The sequence below is a fragment of the Pseudorca crassidens genome, chromosome 18 (genome assembly GCF_039906515.1).
Source record: "Pseudorca crassidens isolate mPseCra1 chromosome 18, mPseCra1.hap1, whole genome shotgun sequence".
NCBI classification, from domain to species: domain Eukaryota; kingdom Metazoa; phylum Chordata; class Mammalia; order Artiodactyla; family Delphinidae; genus Pseudorca; species Pseudorca crassidens.
The window spans coordinates 26,128,592-26,149,339 of record NC_090313.1 but is presented as its reverse complement, the minus strand read 5'-3'; the positions used below and the strand labels follow the sequence as shown (position 1 = coordinate 26,149,339).

The following is a 20,748-nucleotide window of genomic DNA, read 5'->3' as shown; positions in this document are numbered from 1 at the left end:
TTGATAGAATTCGCCTGTGAAGCCATCTGGTCCCGGGCTTTGGTTTGTTGGAAGATTTTTAATCACAGTTTCAATTTCAGTGCTTGTGACTGGTCTGTTCATATTTTCTATTTCTTCCTGATTCAGTCTTGGCAGGTTGTGCATTTCTAAGAATTTGTCCATTTCTTCCAGGTTGTCCATTTTATTGGCATAGAGTTGCTTGTAGTAATCTCTCATGATCTTTTTTATTTCTGCAGTATCAGTTGTTACTTCTCCTTTTTCATTTCCAATTCTATTGATTTGAGTCTTCTCCCTTTTTTTTTTTTGATGAGTCTGGCTAATGGTTTATCTATTTTATCTTCTCAAAGAAAGAACCAGCTTTTAGTTTTATTGATCTTTGCTATTGTTTCCTTCATTTCTTTTTCATTTATTTCTGATCGATTTTTATGATTTCTTTCCTTCTGCTAACTTTGGGGATTTTTTGTTCTTCTTTCTCTAATTGCTTTAGGTGCAAGGTTAGGTTGTTTATTCGAGTTGTTTCCTGTTTCTTAAGGTGGGCTTGTATTGCTATAAACTTCCCTCTTAGAACTGCTTTTGCTGCATCCCATAGGTTTTGGGTCGTCGTGTCTCCATTGTCATTTGTTTCTAGGTATTTTTTTATTTCCTGTTTGATTTCTTCAGTGATCACTTCGTTATTAAGTAGTGTATTGTTTAGTCTCCATGTGTTTGTATTTTTTACAGATCTTTTCCTGTAATTGACATCTAGTCTCATGGCGTTGTGGTCGGAAAAGGTACTTGATACAACTTCAATGTTCTTAAATTTACCAAGGCTTGATTTGTGACCCAAGATATGATTTGTGACCCAAGATATGATTTGTGACCCAAGATGTGACCCAAGAATGTTCCATGAGCACTTGAGATAAATGTGTGTATTCTCTTGTTTTTGGATGGAGTGTCCTATAAATATCAATTAAGTCCATCTTGTTTAATGTATCATTTAAAGCTTGTGTTTCCTTATTTATTTTCATTTTGGATGATGTGTCCATTGGTGAAAGTGCGGTGTTAAAGTCTCCTACTATGAATGTGTTACTGTCGATTTCCCCTTTTATGGCTGTTAGTATTTGCCTTATGTATTGAGGTGCTCCTATGTTGGGTGCATAAATATTTACAATTGTTATATCTTCTTTTTGGATCGATCCCTTGATCATTATGTAGTGTCCTTCTTTGTCTCTTCTAATAGTCTTTATTTTAAAGTCTATTTTGTCTGATATGAAAATTGCTAATCTAGCTTTCTTTTGGTTTCCATTTGCATGGAATATCTTTTTCCATCCCCTTACTTTCAGTCTATATGTGTCTGTAGGTCTGAAGTGGTCTCTTGTAGACAGCATATATACAGGTCTTGTTCTTGTATCCATTCAGCCAATCTGTGTCTTTTGGTGGGAGCATTTAGTCCATTTACATTTAAGGTAATTATTGATATGTATGTTTCTATTACCACTTTCTTAAGTGTTTTGGGTTTGTTATTGTAGGTCTTTTCCTTCTCTTTTGTTTCTTGCCTAGAGAAGTTCCTTTAGCATTTGTTGTAAAGCTGGTTTGTTGGTGCTGAACTCTCTCAGCTTTTGCTTGTCTGTAAAGGTTTTAATTAATTTCTCCATCAAATCTGAATGAGATCCTTGCTGGGTAGAGTAATCTTGGTTGCAGGTTTTCACTTTCAGTATGTCCTGCCACTCCGTTCTGGCTTGCAGAGTTTTTGCTGAGAGATCAGCTGTTAACCTTATGGGGATTCCCTTGTGTGTTATTATTTGTTGTTTTTCCCTTGCTGCTTTAGTATGCTTCTTTGTATTTAATTTTTGACAGTTTGATTAATATGCGTCTTGGCATATTTCTCCTTGGATTTATCCTGTATGGGATTCTCTGTGCTTCCTGGACTTGATTAACTCTTTCCTTTCCCATATTAGGGAAGTTTTCAACTATAATCTCTTCAAATATTTTCTCAGTCCCTTTCTTTTTCTCTTCTTCTTCTGGATCCCCTATAATTCGAATGTTGGTGCTTTTAATGTTGTCCCAGAGGTCTCTGTGAGTGTCCTCAGTTCTTTTCATTCTTTTTTCTTTATTCTGCTCTGCAGTAGTTATTTCCACTATTTTATCTTCCAGGTCACTTATCCATTCTTCTGCGTCAGTTATTCTGCTATTGACCCCACCTCGAGTAGTCCTTCTAGGTCCTTGTTAAATGTTTCTTGCATTTTGTCTATTCTATTTCCAAGATTTCAGATCATTATTCTGAATTCTTTTCCGGGTAGACTGCCTATTTCCTCTTCATTTGTTAGGTCTGGTGCGTTTTTATCTTGCTCCTTCATCTGCTGTGTGTTTTTCTGTCTTCTCATTTTGCTTAACTTACTGTGTTTGGGGTCTCCTTTTTGCAGGCTGCATGTTCGTAGTTCCCATTGTTTTTGATGTCTGTCCCCAGTGGCTAAGGTTGGTTCAGTGGGTTGTGTAGGCTTCCTGGTGGAGGGGACTACTGCCTGTGTTCTGGTGGATGAGGCTGGATCTTGTCTGTCTGGTGGGCAGATCCAAGTCTGGTGGTGTGTTTTGGGGTGTCTGTGGACTTATGATTTTAGGCAGCCTCTCTGCTAATGGGTGGGGTTGTGTTCCTGTCTTGCTAGTTGTTTGGCATAGGATGTCCAGCACTGTAGCTTGCTGGTCGTTGAGTGAAGCTGGGTGCTGGTGTTGAGATGGAGATTTCTGGGAGATTTTCGCTGTTTGATATTATGTGGAGCTGGGAGGTCTCTTGTTGACCTGTGTCCTGAAGATAGCTCCCCCACCTCAGAGGCACAGCACTGACTCCTGGCTGCAGCACCAAGAGCCTTTCATCCACAGGCCTCAGAATAAAAGGGAGAAAAAGTAGAGAGAAAGAATTAGTAGAAGTAGGAAGAAAGAAAGAAAGGAGGGAAGGAAGGAAGAAAGAAAGAAGAAAAGGAAAGGAAAGAAAGGATGGAGGGAGGGACGGTGGGAGGAAGGAAGGAAGGAAGGAAAAAAGAAAGAAAGATAAAGTAAAATAAAATAAATGTAATAAAGTTATTAAATTAAAAATTATTAAGAATAAAAAATTAGAAAAACAAAAATGGACGGATAGAACCTTAGGACAAATGGTGGAAGCAAAGCTATACAGACAAAATCTCACACAGAAGCATACACATACACACTCACAAAAAGAGGAAAAGGGGAAAAAATCATAAATCTTGTTCTCAAAGTCCACCTCCTCAATTTGGGATGATTCGTTGTGTATTCATGTATTCCACAGATGCAGGGCACATCAAGTTGATTGTGGAGCTTTAATCCGCTGCTTCTGAGGCTGCTGGTAGAGGTTTCCCTTTCTCTTCTTTGTTCTCACAGCTCCCAGGGGCTCAGCTTTGGATTTGGCCCCACCTCTGTGTGTAGGTCGCTGGAGGGTGTCTGTTTTTCGCTCAGACAGGACGGGGTTAAAGGAGCCGCTGATTCGGGGGCTCTGGCTCACTCAGGCCAGGGGGGAGGGAGGGGCGCGGAGTGTGGGGCGAGCCTGCGGCGGCAGAGGCCAGCGTGACGTTGCAGCAGCCTGAGGCGCGCCATGTGTTCTTCTGGGGAAGTTGTCCCTGGATCCCGGGAACCTGGCGGTGGCGGGCTGCACAGCCTGCCCGGAATAGGGGTGTGGAGAGTGACCTGTGGTCGCACACAGGCCCCTTGGTGGCGGCAGCAGCAGCCTTAGTGTCTCCTGCCCGTCTCTGGGGTCCGCGCTTTTAGCCGCGGCTCGCGCCCGTCTCTGGAGTTCCTTTAAGCAGCGCTCTTAATCCCCTCTCCTCGCCCACCAGGAAACAAAGAGGGAAGAAAAAGTCTCTTGCCTCTTCGGCAGCTCCAGACCTTTTCCCGGACTCCCTCCTGGTTAGCCGTGGTGCACTAGCCCCTTCAGGCTGTGTTCACGCAGCCAACCCCAGTCCTCTCCCTGCGCTCTGATCTAAGCCCGAGCCTCAGCTCCCAGCCCCACTGGCCCCGGCGGGTGAGCAGACAAGCCTCTCGGGCAGGTGAGTGCTGGTTGGCACCGATCCTCTGTGCGGGAATCTCTCCGCTTTGCCCTCCGCACCCCTGTGGCTGTGCTCTCCTCCGTGGCTCCGAAGCTCCCCCCTCCGCCACCCGCAGTCTCCGCCTGCGAAGGGGCTTCCTAGTGTGTGGAAACCTTTGCTCCTTCACAGCTCCCTCCCACTGGTGCAGGTGCCGTCCCTATTCTTTTGTCTCTGTTTTTTCTTTCTTTTTTCCTTTTGCTCTACCCAGGTACGTGGGGAGTTTCTTGCCTTTTGGGAGGTCTGAGTTCTTGTGCCAGCCTTCAGTAGGTGTTCTGTAGGAGTTGTTCCACGTGTAGATGTATTTCTGGTATATCTGTCGGGAGGAAGGTGATCTCCGTGTCTTACTCTTCCGCCATATTCCCCTCCGAGCCGAGTATTATTATTAAGATTACATAGCACTCCCACTTGTGAGAGCACCAGAATCACAAGTAACTGCTGAACAATCATCGACAGGAAGACACTGGAACTCACCAAGAAAGATACCCCAAAGACAAAGGAGAAGCCACAATGAGATGGTAGGAGGGGCGCAATCACAATAAAATCAGATCTCATAACGGCTGGATGAGTGACTCACAAACTGGAGAACACATACCACAGAAGTCCACCCACTGCAGTGATGGTTCTGAGCCCCACATCAGGCTTCGGAACCTGGGGGTCTGACAACGGAAGGAGGAATTCCTAGAGAATCAGACTTACTTTGAAGGTTAGCAGGACTTGACTGCAGGACTTTGACAGGACTGGAGGAAACAAAGACTCCACTCTTGGAGGGCACACACAAAGTAATGTGTACATCGGGACCCAGGGGAAGGAGCAGTGACCCCAGGGGAGACTGAACCAGACCTACCTGCTAGTGTTTGAGGGTCTCCTGCTGAGGCAGGGGGTGGCTGTGGCTCACTGTGGGGACAAGGACACTGGCAGCAGAAGTTCTGGGAAGTACTCCTTGGCATGAGCCCTACCAGAGTCCTCCATTAGCCCCAGGAAAGAGCTGAGTAGGCTCCAGTGTTGGTCGCCTCAGGTCAACCAACCAACAGGGAGGGAACTCAACCCCACCCATCAGCAGAAAGCGGATTAAAGTTTTACTGAGCTCTGCCCAGCAGAGCAAACCCAGCTCTACCCACCACCAGTCCCTCCCATCAGGAAGCTTGCACAAGCCTCTTAGATAGCCTCATCCACCAGAGGGCAGACAGCAGAAGCAAGAAGAACTACAATTCTGCAGCCTGTGGGACGAAAACCACATTCACAGAAAGGTAGACAAAATGAAAAGGCAGAGGACTATGTACCAGATGAAGGAACAAGATAAGACCCCAGAAAAACATCTAAATGACATAGAGATAGGCAGCCTTCCAGAAAAAGGATTCAGAACAATGATAGTGAAGATGATCCAGGACCTCGGAAAAAGAATGGAGGCAAAGATCGAGAAGATATAAGAAATGTTTAACAAAGGCCTAGAAGAATTAAAGAACAAACACCTAGAAGAATTAAAGAACAAACAAACAGAGTTGAACAATGGAACAACTGACATGAAAAATACACTAGAAGGAATCAGTAGCAGAATAACTGAGGCAGAAGAATGGATAAGTGACCTGAAGACAGAATGTGAAATTCACTGCCATGGAACAGGATAAAGAAAAAAGAATGAAAAAAAATGAAGACAGCTTAAGAGACCTCTGGGACAACATTAAACACAAGAACATTTGCATTATAGGGGTCCCAGAAGGAGAAGAGAGAGAGAAAGGACCAGAGAAAATGTTTGAAGAGATTATAGTCGAAAACTTCCTTAACATGGGAAAGGAAATAGCCACCCAAGTCCAGGAAGCAAGAGAGTCTCAGGCAGGATAAACCTAAGGAGAAACATGGTGAGACACACAGTAATCAAATTGACAAAAATTAAAGACAAAAATTATTGAAAGCAACAAGGGAAAAACGACAAATAACACACAAGGGAACTACCATAAGGTTAACAGCTGATTCCTCAGCAGAAAGTCTACAAGCCAGAAGGGAGTGGCACGATATATTTAAATTGATGAAAGGGAAGAAACTACAACGAAGATCACTCTACCTGGCAAGGATCTCATTCAGATTCGACAGAGAAATCAACAGTTTTACAGACAAGCAAAAGCTAAGAGAATTCAGCAACACCAAACCAGCTCTACAACAAATGCTAAAGGAACTTCTCGAAGTGGGAAACACAAGAGAAGAAAAGGACCTACAAAACCAAACCCATGACAATTAAGAAAATGGTAATAGGAGCATACATATTGATAATTACCTTAAATGTGAATGTATTAAATGCTCCAACCAAAAGATACAGGCTTGCTGAATGGATTAAAAAACAAGACCCATATATATGCTGTCTACAAGAGACCCACTTCAGACCTAGCGACACATTCAGACTAAAAGTGAGGGGATGGAAAAAGAGATTCCATGCAAATGGAAATCAAAAAAAAGGTGGAGTAACAATACTCATATCAGATAAAATAGACTTTAAAGAATGTTACAAGCGACAAGGAGGGCACTACATAATGATCAAGGGATCTATCCAAGAAGAAGATATAACAATTATAAATATATATGCACCCAACAGAGGAGCACCTCAATACATAAGGCAACTGCTAACAGCTCTAAAAGAGGAAATCAACAGTAACACAATAATAGTGGGGGACTTTAACACCTCACTTACACCAATGGATAGATCATCCAGACAGAAAATTAATAAGGAAACGCAAGGTTTTTGTTTTTTTTTTTTTTTTTTTGCAGTACACAGGCCTCTCACTGCCGTGGCCTCTCCCGTTTGGAGCACAGGCTCCGGACGCACAGGCCCAGCGGCAATGGCTCACGGGCCCAGCTGCTCCGCGGCATGTGGGATCTGCCTGGACCGGGGCACGAACCCACATCTCCTGAATCGGCAGGCAGACTCTCAACCGCTGCGCCACCAGGGAAGCCCAGGAAACACAAGTTTTAAATGACACAATAGACCAGATATATTTAATTGATATTTATAGGACATACCATCTGAAAACAGCAGATTACACTTTCTTCTCAAGTGCACACGGAACATTCTCCAGGATACATCACATCTTGGGTCAGAAATCAAGCCACGGTAAATTTAAGAAAATTGAAATCATATCAAGCATCTGTTCGGACCACAACTATTCACAGCTATGAATTAGAAATAAATTACAGGGAGAAAAGAGTAAAAAACACAAACACATGGAGGCTAAACAATACGTTACTAAATAACGAAGAGATCACTGAAGAAATCAAAGAGGGAATCAAAACATACTAGAGACAAATGACAATGAAAACATGACAATCCAAAACCTATAGGATGCAGCAAAAGCAGTTCTAAGAGGGAAGTTCATACCAATGCAATCCTACCTCAAGAAACAAGAAAAATCTCAAATAAACAATCTAACCTGACACCTAAAGGAACTAGAGAAAGAAGAACAAACAAAACCCAAAGTTAGTAGAAGGAAAGAAATCATAAAGATCAGAGCAGAAATAAATGAAATAGAAACAAAACAATAGCAAAGATCAATAAAAGTTCTCAAAGCTGGTTCTTTGAGAAGATAAACAAAGTTGATTAACCTTTAGCCAGACTCCTCAAGAAAAAGAGGGAGCGTACTCAAATCAATAAAATTAGAAATGAAAAAGGAGAAGTTAACAACAGACACCGCAGAAATACAAAGCATCATAAGAGACTACTACAAGCAACTCCATGCCAATAAAATGGACAACCTGGAAGAAATGTACAAATTCTTAGGAAGGTGTAACCTTCCAAGACTGAACCAGGAAGAAACAGATAATATGAACAGACGAATCACAAGTAATGAAGTTGAAACTGTGATTAAAAATCTTCCAACAAACAAAAGTCCAGGTCCAGATGGCTTCACAGGTGAATTCTATCAAACATTTAGAGAAGAGCTAACACCCACCCTTCTCAAGCTCTTCCAAAAAATTGCAAAGGAACACTTCTAAACTCATTCTACGAGGCCACCATCAACTTGATACCAAAACCAGACACAGAAACTATAAAAAAAGAAAATTACAGAATATCACTGATGAATATAGATGCAAAAGTCCTTAACAAAATACTAGCAAACAAACAGAATCCAACAACACATTAAAAAGATCATACACCATGATGAAGTGGGGTTTATCCCAGGGATGCAAGGATTCTTCACCACACGCAAATCAATCAATGTGATACACCATATTAACAAACTGAAGAATAAAAGCCATATGATCATTTCAATAGATGCAGAAAAAGCTTTTGACAAAATTCAACCCATTTATGATGAAAACTCTCCAGAAAGTGGGCATAGAGGGAACCTACATCAACATAGTAAAGGCCATATATGACAAACCCACAGCAAACATCATTCTCAATGGTGAAAAACTGAAAGCATTTCCTCTAAGATCAGGAGTAAGACAAGGATGTCCACTCTCACCGCTATTATTCAACATACTTTTGGAAGTCCTAGCCATGGCATACAAATTTGAAAAGAAGAAGTAAATCTGTCACTGTTTGCAGATGACATGATACTATACATAGAGAATCCTAAAGATGCCAACAGAAAACTACTAGAGCTAATCAATGAATTTGGTAAAGTTGCAGGATACAAAATTCATGCACAGAAATCTCTTGCATTCCTATACACTAACAATGAAAGATCAGAAAGATAAACTAAGGAAACAGTCTCATTCACCATTGCAACAAAAAGAATAAAATACCTAGGAATAAACCTACCTAAGAATTGGGAGACTGGGATTGACATATATACACTAATATGTATAAGATGGATAACTAATAAGAACCTGCTGAATAAAAAACAAAACAAAACAAAAACCTACCTAAGGAGGTGAAAGACCTGTACTCAGAAAACTATAAGACATGGATGAAAGAAATCAAAATGACAGAAACAGATGAAGAGAAATACCATGTTCCTGGATTGGAAGAATCAATATTGTGAAAATGAGTATACTACCCAAAGCAATCTACAGATTCAATGCAATCCCTATCAAATTACCAATGGCATTTTTTACAGAACTAGAACAAAAGATCTTAAAATTTGTATGGAGACACAGAAGACCCCGAATAGCCAAAGCAATCTTGAGGGAAGAAACCGGAGCTGGAGAAATCAGGCTCCCTGACTTCAGACTATACTACAAAGCTACAGTAATCAAGACAATATCGTACTGGTACAAAAACAGAAATATAGATCAATGGAACAGGATAGAAAGCCCAGAGATAAAACCATGCACCTATGGTCAACTAATCTATGACAAAGGAGGCAAGGATATACAATGGGGAAAAGACAGAGTCTTTAATAAATTCAGCTGGGAAATTCAACTGGACAGCTACATGTAAAAGAATGAAATTAGAACACTCCCTAACCCATACACAAAAATAAACTCAAAATGGATTAAAGACCTAAATGTAAGACTGGACACTATAAAACTGTTAGAGGAAAACATAGGACGAACACTCTTTGACATAAATCACACCAAGATCTTTTTGACCCACCTCCTAGAGTAATGGAAATAGAAACAAAAAGAAACAAACAGGACCTAATGAAACTTACAAGTTTTTGCACAGCAAAGGAAACTACAAACAAGATGAAAAGACAACCCTCAGGATGTGTTAAAATATTTGCAAACGAATTAACGGACAAAGGATTAATCTCCAAAATATATTAACAGCTCATGCAACTCAATAATGAAAAAAAACAACCCACTCAAAAAGTGGGCAGAAGACCTAAATAGACATCTCTCTAAAGAAGACATACAGATGGCCAAGAAGCACATGAAAAGCTGCTCAACATCACTAATTATTAGAGAAATGCAAATCAAATCTACAATGAGATATCACCTCACACCAGTTAGAATGGGCATCATCAGAAAATCTATAAACAACAAATGCTGGACACGGTATGGAGAAAAGGGACCCCTCTTGCACTGTTGGTGGGAATGTAAATTGATACAGCCACTATGGAGAACAGCACGCAGCTTCCTTAAAAAAACTAAAAATAGAATTACCATATGACCCAGCAATCCCACTACTGGGCATATACCCAGAGAAAACCATAATTCAAAGAGGCACATGAACCCCAATGTTCATTGCAGCACTATTTACAATAGGCAGGTCATGGAAGCAACCTAAATGCCCGACAGATGAATGGATAAAGAAGATGTGGTATGTGTATGTGTATATGTGTGTGTGTGTATATATATATATATATATATATATATATATATATATGTATACCATGGAATATTAGCCATAAAAAGGAACGAAATTGGGTCATTTGTAGACACGTGGAAAGATCTAGAGACTGTCATACAGAGTGAAGTAAGTCAGAAAGAGAAAATCAAATATCGTGTATTAACGCATACATACGTAATCTAGAAAAATGGTACAGATGAACCGGTTTGCAAGGCAGAAATAGAGACACAGATGTAGAGAACAAACTTATGGACACCAAGAGGGGAAAGTTGTGGGGGGGGGGTGTTGGTGGTGGGATGAATTGGGAGATTGGGATTGACACGTATACACTAATATGTATAAAACAGATAACTAATAAGAACCTGCTATATAAAAAATAAAATTAAATATAAAAATTCACCCCCCCCCAAAAAAAGGATTGTATTTATTAAAAACCAAAAAGATTACATAGCATCCTTCAGTTTTTTAATGTGATTCTGGGAAACTCTTTGTCCCCAAGATGCCACATGTCTGAGCCTATGACTATTTGCCCAGTAGCTTACCATGACTAATGACTAGATGATACACTTAAGGAGATGGGCAAATCTTTCAGGCTGACTTTCTCCGATTGTTACTACCTAAAGCATCTGCTCTGATACTACTTCCTGTTAGTTATTGTCAATTTACTAGAATCCAGCTGCTTCCAACACTTGTGCCCGCCCATTGCTTACTCAGATTCTGAAACTTCACTCAAAATTCCCCCCGGGGAGCTCCTGGGGGCCTCTGTGAAACAGGGGTCTGAGATCATCCCTGTGTATGAGATGCTGCTAGAAAAACCAAAGACAGAGTTGCACATCTCCAGGAATGAAGAACTTCCATGTCTGAGGGGATCAAGCAGCTCTTGAAAGATGTACTCACTGTTAACCCACAGAACTGATCTGATGCCTTTGAACTTGAAACCAAAATGAACCAAGTCACATGCACTGTTTAAAATTCAGGACACAGCATCTTGGGTGTTTTAAAACTAGGTGAGTGTACTCTTTCTGATCTGCATGCACACTTACTGGACTGGACTCTTCATCCCGGGCCCTGGGGTGGACCCTGTGCAGTTGTGGGAAATGCCAGATTGAAGAGAACTTTGTTATCAAAGATCCCTCCAAGTCTTGATCCCAAAATGTGGGATCATTTGAATATAAATTGGAAAATCTAGTGAAGTCTGAGTGGCAGTTGCATTTGAGCTGAGTCTCCTATGTTTTTTTTTTTTTTTTTTTTTTTTTTTTTGCGGTACGCGGGCCTCTCACTGTTGTGGCCTCTCCCGTTGCAGAGCACAGGCTCCGGACATGCAGGCTCAGCAGCCATGGCTCACGGGCCCAGCCGCTCCGTGGCATGTGGGATCTTCCCGGACCAGGGCACGAACCCATGTCCCCTGCATTGGCGGGCGAACTCTCAACCACTGCGCCACCAGGGAAGCCCCTCCTATGTTTTTTAGAAACACTTTCTCATCGTAATTAATCAATGCTCACCATAGAAAATGCGGGGAAAAAAGCGACCTAAATCTCATTAGGATATGTCTCTTTTTTCTCACAAGCCTATTTCTTGCTTTCTATAGCTCAGCCAGCACCAAAGGGGCAGTGTGAGGAAAATGAATGTCATTGAAAATAATATGCTCAGGTTAGTATAAATCTGAATTCGTTTTATGACTTTGGTCTTCATGTTTGAATGAAAAGATACATATTCTGCTCAACAGTGTCAAGTAAGGACATTGAATTTATGTCATAGATATAAGATAGAAGTATTTTCTGGAATAAGAGCCACCATTTATTTAGTACCTATTATGTGCTGGGAGAAATTAACTAAATCAGTTCCTAATTTGAACCTTGTGAGAAATGCTACCATTTTGTTGATGGAGATTCAGAGAGGTTGAAATATCTTTGCTGCTACAATACTACACTACACTATTTATCATATTCTATTGGCTCATCAGATCTGCAGACTTAGAAATAAAGCATTGCTCACAGAGACAAGTGGTCTCAGACTTTGGTTTCCCTTTAAATTTGCTTTTATTCCTTCATTCTCATTCATTTATCCTCCTTTTCAAAAATATTCACTGACTGCCTCTTACATGGCATATTTTACTGGGACAAATATATGAAAATGATCTTTAAACTTTGAAGAAGATCATAATTCCCTGGGATACATGTTAAAAATGCAAACACACAGGCTCCAGACCTACTATATTAGACTTCTGGGAGGAGGAGAGGAACTGAAGCCAGCGAACATTTATGTATTGTTAGCAAACTCTTAGTTGATTACAGATTACTGTTACAGGAGTAACATAATCTCTTAAGTATCAAGATAAAGAAAGATTTTATTAACAAACATTTTGAAATCCCATAAGCCAGTTAATTTTACCACAAGTCATAGGATGCTACAATATTTCATTTCCTATAACACACAAATTTATGCTAATTTCTCTTCTTGGTGAACTCCTAAGCTGGTAGCCTTGGTGTGTCAATTAAGCCCTCTAAAAATCTCATTGCTAGAAGAGAGAAAAACCATGTTACCCATAATTTAATAAGAATCAGATTTGCATCCAACTGAAGAACACTGTAATTCCTGTGTCTTCAGAAGTTCTTAGGGAAGAATAAACATTTTACAGAAAATATTTTGATCTAAAGTTTTATATTCAGTTAAACTAGCTTTCAAGTGTAAAAGCATATATTAGACATATTCAGATATGTAAGGTAAGACATGTTTGCTAGTATTCCTTCTAAAAAATTACTTCTGTGGTACTGCATAAATATCAAAAAGAAATCCTAAAGTGAGAAAACATTACCAAAGCACGTGGCCATGCAAGGAAATCCTAAGGAACTACGTGAGGAATATAAGAAAATTATACAATTTGTGGTCCTATCTCAGGTTCTTATGCCAGAGGACCCAGATTTTCTCTCATTTCAGGTGCACAGGCTTACGTTCAGAAACTGGGTCTGAAGTTATGAATTTCCACTACAGTGACTCAAGTCATTTTTCCACTCACCAGACCTAGAGTTTTGTTTTGTTTTGTTTGATCATATTCCTCAGGATACACTTTATATGTTTTCTCATATATTTTATTCTTAGGGACACAGTGATTAACTAGCCACAACCATGGATCCTTCTAGATCAGAAACTGTTTCTTCTTTCTATTATAGTAATTGTTCCCATTGTTCCCATCTTTTCTCTGAAGGTTAGATGTTACTATCTGTTCTTTGCCTCTGTGGCGTTCTCTTGTTTCTACTGCAATCAGTGAATTCAACTCTGTGGCAGCATCTCCCAACTGCCGTCCCCAGCCTGTAGAGGACAGCCACCACTGAGCTCCCTGTACCCGTGTGTTTCCTAGTGTCTTCAGGAGGGAAGTTTCTGAATCCCCTCCATGGATTTCATTGATGGTTGCTGAATAGGTTGCACATAATTGATCCACCTCAAGATTCCCATCTCCCTGAGCGTCTGAATTTCCTCCTCTAAAGCATGCCAGGGAAGTTCCAGCATCTGAGGCACACTGAATAGAGGTCATTATTGAGACAGGGCTTCAATTAGCCAACCAAACTGTCACTGATTGCTACTCAAAATTTATACATTAAAACTAGAATCACAGGAATTCCCTGGTGGTCCAGTGGTTAGGACTCCATGCTCTCACTGTCAAGGGCCCGGGGTTGGATCCCTTGTTTGTTGGAGAACTAAGATTCCACATGCTGTGCAGCCAAAAAGAAAAAAAAAAAAACCCAAAAACTAGAATCACAGAGAGCACCAATGGCTTAATTCAAACACGTCTAACCTTATGTTCCATCATATTTGACCACCATCATCAGAAATCATTTACACCTGTATTCCCCAGATTTTTATTGAAATATATTAGCAAAGTTTTGTGAGCTCTTCAGCATATTCACTCTCTTTTTCCTAAGTGGTATATGTGCCAAATCCTTTCTCCCTCTGGGACATTCTGAGATCTGATTTTTTTATGAACCTGAAAACAGAGAGAAGTGGTAGAAAAAGTAAGGAAGGATAAGAGGCCTTCCCCAGGGAACAAACAACTAAAGAAAGGTTTTAATGAAAGGGAGGCAGTTTACTTAGACATGTGAGGCGGTGGCTGCTTCTAGCAAGGGTGACTTGGAGGGGCTGAGAGAAATGTTTCTCAGACTTGTCTGTGTCTGCCCAAATATTCCCATTCCAAGTCTAAGGATCACATTCCTTTCTGACCAGTGCCCGTTCTTGTTATGGAAGACTTGGAGAGTCAGGCATTTAACTAGCTTGTAATTTTGCAAATCACATAATTAAATTTGGCATTTTATCCTTAGCCATGGTGGCAGGCAGAACAGTGACCCCCGAGATGTTCATGACCTTATGGTCAGAACTTGTGAATTTGTTACCTTACATGCCAAATGGACTTTAGAGATGTGACTAAGTTAATAATCTTGAGATGTAGAGATTATTCAGGATTATTCAGATAGACCCACTGTAATCACAAGAGTCTTATAAGTGAAAGAGGGAAGCATGAAAGTCAAGGTCAGAGTCAGAAAGAGAGATCTGAGATGCTTCTGGCTGGTTATCAAGAAGAATGTGGCCATGTACCAGAAATATAAGTGGTCTCTAGAAGCTAGAAAGGCAAGGAAATGTATTTTCCCTAGAGTTTCCAGAAAGAACACAACCCTGATGACACAAATTGACTTTTTTAAAATTGAAGTACAGTTGATATATGACATTATTTTAGTTTCAGGTGTATAGCATAGTGATTCAGTATTTTTATAGATTATAAAAAGTTTTATAGACTATTAAAAGTTTTTACAAAATAATGGCTATAATTCCCTTTGCTGTAAAATATAACTTTGTTGCTCTTCTATTTTACATATAGTAGTTTGTATCTCTTAATCCCATACCCCTGTCTTGCCCCTCCCCCTTCCCTCCCCCACTGGTAACCACAGTCTGTTTCTGTCTTGCTCTATATATTCCTTTGCTTTATTTTTTAGATTCCACATCAAGTGATATCATACAGTGTTTGTCTTTTCCTGTCTGACTTATTTCACTGAGCATAATATTCTCTAGGTCCACCCATCTTGCTACAAATGGCAGAATTTCATTCTTTTTTTAATGGTTGAGTAATATTCCATTGTATATATACATGCATATATGCATGGTCACTTGGGTTCCTTCCATATCTTGGCTAATGTTAAGTAGTGCTGCTACGAACACTGGGGTGCATGTATCTTTTCGAAATAGTGTTTTCAGTTTTTTCCGGATTCATATCCAGGAGTGGGACTGCTCAATAAAGAGTAGAGAAAGAATCAGAGGCATATGTAGAATAACTAGTATAAAATATAAACATATTATTTAGAATCCTGATAATAATTAATACAAGAATTGAAAACAAACATGGATAAATATGGGGCCACCAAGAGATGTGACACAAAATATTACAGGGGCTTGAGAGGAACTGGAACAGGGGAACTTCATGCTTTATTTAACTACTAAGAACCTGCTGAATAGCACAGGGAACTCTACTCATTACTCTGTAATGACCCATATGGGAATAGAATCTAAAAAAGAGTGGATATATGTCTATGTATAACTGATTCACTTTGCTGTACAGCAGGAACTAACACAACATTGTAAAGCAACTATATTCCAATTAAAAAAAAAAAAGAAAAATGGGGTTATTCTAAGTGTGCTACTTGAAGTTGATATGCATTTTTATTTTAATTTAATAAAAAATGAATCTGAATTAAAATTAATAAAAATTAATTAAAAAAACAATATCCAGTATTTATTGAAAACTTCAGAAAATGTTCATAAGTGACACAAAGAAGATACAAAATATAAAGGCAGACTCCAGTACTGTAAACAAATCTGAAAAACACCAAAAAGCATAGAGAAGGTAAATTAAAATCATGCAATTCCATTATCTAAAGAAAATCATTGCTGACATTTTGATGTATTCTTTCATCATCTCTCACTTCTCTCTTCACTTATGTGTATACATGCATGCATATGTATATTTATATACCATATATGTATATAAGGGTAAATGCTGCTTTACGGATTTTTAAACTTAAAATACCTATTTAGAATTAAAATATTATTAGAAAATATATTTTAATGGCTACGTATTCTATGGTATTTACATACTCACATATACATCATATATATGTTTACAATATATATCCTCTATATCATATATATGTATATAGACATACAGATTACTTTAAAATTTTCAATATTATAAATAACACTGCAGTAAAGTCCCCTGTGTATAAATATCCATGTATATTTCATTGTTTCCTTTAGGTAAATCCTCACATTTATTTTTCATCTCCAAGTCTCCAATTCCTTGTGATCATTAATCACTGGCTTAAAATAACAGGTGTTTTCCCTTTCTACTATTTCCCCTGCTCCCACTTCCCAAAGCTGCCTTTTCTATCTTTCCCCCACCGCCACGTCCTCCAAGAACCTCAGAGTCAGTGCCTTCTCTGGGCATCTCACCTCGCTGTTCTTCCTGGCCTTTTTCACAGCACTGACCAGGATCCCGCATCCGTTCTGGTCTGGTCTCACGGCCAGTACCAGCCTGGCTTGCCCTGACTGTCCTGTCTCAAATCTTTTCCCAGGAAAATCAATCTCTTTAGAGCTCTTTATACAGCCTCTGTCTTTCAAAGGGGTAAGAAAAAATTTCTGGGCATAGTGCCAGCAAGAGATCTCACACAGACAAACCAGACGTCCCACCTTCACCTCTTCCCAACCCTCATTTTTCCCTTCCCAATACTTCCTGTTTTTCTGTAGCTATGAGACGAGAGACGAAACTGTCCCGTTTAATATGTAAGAGCTCCTTGACAATCACATGGCTATTTCCCCTGTAAATACTTTTTTTCACCCCCTTAAATCATTTAATTAATTCTTTCTTGCCATCAGCGCTGAAGTTAAAAATCATACTGGGAAAAAAAACCCACTTATGTAGGCAACCCCTCAAAGTTATTCACGGTGGAGCTGATCTTTCAGATGATAAAAAAAAAATCAAAGATAGTGGCAATTCTGTTACATTCTAGACCTTGGGTTTCAACCTCATTCAGAGCAGTTTTTCAGCAATTTGTATTACTCGTTTTCATATAATCAAGCATGAGAAGAGATGTATTGGAATTTCTAGGGCCTGGATAATTATAATCACCTGCTTGTGTGTTCTGTGAATTCTATGGGAGCAGAAAGCTCACTTATATCGATGGATCATCCTCTCTTAAGACCCAGGAAGGCACTGTGTGTACAGAGGTCACCACGGGGGAGGGAGGATCTGCCCTCAGCACCTGGGGGCCTTGCCTGGCAGGTGGTGCAGTGACCTCTGGTGGAACAGAGGGCCAAAGAGCCATTATGGTCTGCAAGGGACAGCTGGGCCGGAACTCTTGAGGACTTTTATTTGCAAATTCCTTAAGAAGCACATCCTGCAATAAAATTTACCAGTGCCACTGAGGATGTAACCTATTGTATATTTATTTCAAATTGATCACAGGGAGATCAGCTTGGTGCTTTGTGACCACCTAGAGGGGTGAGATAGGGAGGGTGGGAGGGAGATGCAAGAGGGAGGAGATATGGGGATATATGTGTATGTATAGCTGATTCACTTTGTTATAAAGCAGGAACTAACACACCATTGTAAAGCAATTATACTCCAATAAAGATGTTAGAAAATAAAAAAAAAAAAAAAACATTTATATAAACACTTCTGACCTCATGCTTTTCTGACTCATTGCAATAGCTTTTTTTTTCCATGTGTAGGAATTTGTATATTTGTTTTTAAATCCTAACAAACGTTAATTAATTTGTTTACCTTTTATATTTCCACTTTCAAAAATGAAATGGAAATTGGCTGTATGAAGGGTATTGTTATGGGTTTAGATTAACAATACCAATATGAGTGTGTACAATACCAAATGATTAATAAACTTACCAACTCCAGCCACTGTTGAAGCATTCACTAGCTATGTGAACTGGCTGCTTATTCTTTCATTTTCTTCATTTGTAAAGTTGGAATGATAATAGTCACTTGCCTCATAGGATTGCAGTAATTACTCAAAGAGATAAGGCTGTAAAATTCTTAGTTCAGTGGCTGGCACATAGTCATCTGAGATAAATATTACTATTATTAGTTTTTCATTATTATAGTTTCATAATTATATTGTTATCAGACCTGTGCATGTCAGTGTGTTGACCAGCATCTCTACCCACACAAGGTTGTATAAACTTTTTTCAGTTATGTGTTTACCTTATTACTTTCCTGATTACCAAGAGTAATAATAATAATATATATTGTTTTTCACTTTATAGAGCGTTTTTATATTTTATCTCATCCTCACTACAACAAAGTGAGCCAGATACTATAAAAGTTCTACATCCCTTTAATAAGTTTAAGTGGTTTACAAAAGTCCCTTCACTTACTTATTCATATATTTTAAGCTTCCATTACTAATATCTTCTGTACTATTTTATGACCTTGCCCAACATTACAAGCAACGAAGTGGCAACACTCATATCTGAACACTATTCTTCTGATTCCAAATCTCATACACTCCGTTGCCTGTTGAATGACACTTGGCCATCCCAAAACTTGCCAACCATCTGTATCATGACCATGTGGAGTAATCGCAACTCATTTACTAACTTTAGGGTAGATCGCTCATAAACTCTCCCAAACTGGTAAGAACCTAACACTTTTAAAAGATCTCACAACATGATTTCACAACTTCCCTAAGTTCTGTGTTTTTATAAAATGACCTAAAATTACCTTTATGACAAAAAAAATTATAATTAGATTAAACTAAGTCCCTCATGCTTTAGTTTGAGTGAATACGTTGCATGCCAGATACAGAGACAAATAAAGCAGGTAGGATAGAAAAGTCTGGGCTGTGGAAAGAGTGTTGTTATTTTAGACCTGAAGAAAATGAGGGCAAGGGCCATGCAGAAATCTGAGAAAAGAGCACTTCTGGTAGATGGAACAGCAAATGCAAAAGCTCCAAGAATGAAGGACAGCGAGAAAAGCAGTGTGTCAGGAGCAGTATGGGCAGGAGAAAGTTCTAGATCAGTTCAGAGAGCCAAGAGGAAGGAGCAGATTTTGTGGGGTCTTGGGACCATTGGGTGGATTTTGTCTTTCACTCTGAGATGTGAAGACGTGGACGATTTGGGGCTGAGGTGTGGTATGATCGCGTCAGCTTTACAAGGTGAGAGTAAGGGACCGAAAGGGAGCTACTGCCTCGCCAGAGGTGACTTTCTCTACACCTTCACACTTTTGTATAGATCTTATTTCCTAACAACAATTTAAAAAAACAATTAGAACAAAATTGTTGATGGACTACCAAAAGCTGGCTTTCTTGACCTTTTAGAATAGTTATGGAATCAACTCTTCTGTATCTTACAGACATCCTGGATCTGTAAAACAGCAATCACACTACTTACTAAGTTAATGATTCCCTGACATCTTAAATATTTTACCCCTTATTGCTGTTTGCTTGGTCTACTGAAATCATTATTAGTAATATATACATATAACTATGGGTGTACACTTGAAAGTAAATATACATTACTTTTTAAGTTAGTAAATATTCATTTTGTACCATGAATATATGATGATCTCATAGTAGACAGTGAGGTAATTAGAGAAATTATCAAGTACTGCAAACATCCAATTATAAGCACTTTGAGAGTAACAATCATATCTACCTAATCTTTATGTTTCTCTATCGACAGAAAAGCTCTTTGTATGCACCAAGTCTGGACCTATAACATGGAAGATTATGATCCACTAACCCTCCAGATGACAGAAGCAAAGGAAGTTAATTTGCTTGGGGTGAAAATAGTTAAGCAGATGTCATAATAACAGGTATGCAGGGGTAATGAAGAGTTTGAAAACTATCATTTTCTGTTTCTAGAAACTTTGGAGGCATTGACTTATTCCAAGAGAATTTTCGTGTCCTTATATTGAATTATCACTTTCTACCTAAAACCGCCATGATTGTTTTCTGTCACTTATCCTAGTTAAGACAACTTTCTATTCTTCTGATAACCCATTTCAACGTTATTAGGTCTAAAATCTGATTTAATGACAGATACAGCACACAGGATTAAACCAAACTTTACCAAAAGTCAAACAGGTTTGATTTGTTACTCCTTTTATTTAAGAGGCAATTTCAAATGTATGAATGGGCGATTAATTACAAAACACTGATGATGATTTACAAAGCCATCTTGGTTATTGCCCAATACTTTGTCCTTATCTTTATAGAGATTGGTTTTTTTTAAAATAAATAATCTGATCTTATGAAAAGTATTTCAGATACCATGCATTTCTATGTAATAGTCATCTTATTTAAATGTTAATAAAATCTGTTTGCATGTAGATTAAAAAAAATCAAAACATGAAAATATCAAAATGTCAATTTATAATACAGCGTTACAAGTGGA

General features: G+C 39.1%; 1 long non-coding RNA gene across 1 annotated transcript in view; it reads left to right on the top strand.

The window, feature by feature from the left end:
* Positions 1–20,521, top strand: part of LOC137211320 (uncharacterized) — a 207,353-nt gene extending 186,832 nt beyond the window's left edge. The window contains exon 4 of the long non-coding RNA XR_010937027.1: positions 20,035–20,521. This is a non-coding gene — a long non-coding RNA (uncharacterized lncRNA). The remainder of the gene's footprint in view (positions 1–20,034) is intronic.
* Positions 20,522–20,748: the final 227 nt, after the last annotated feature.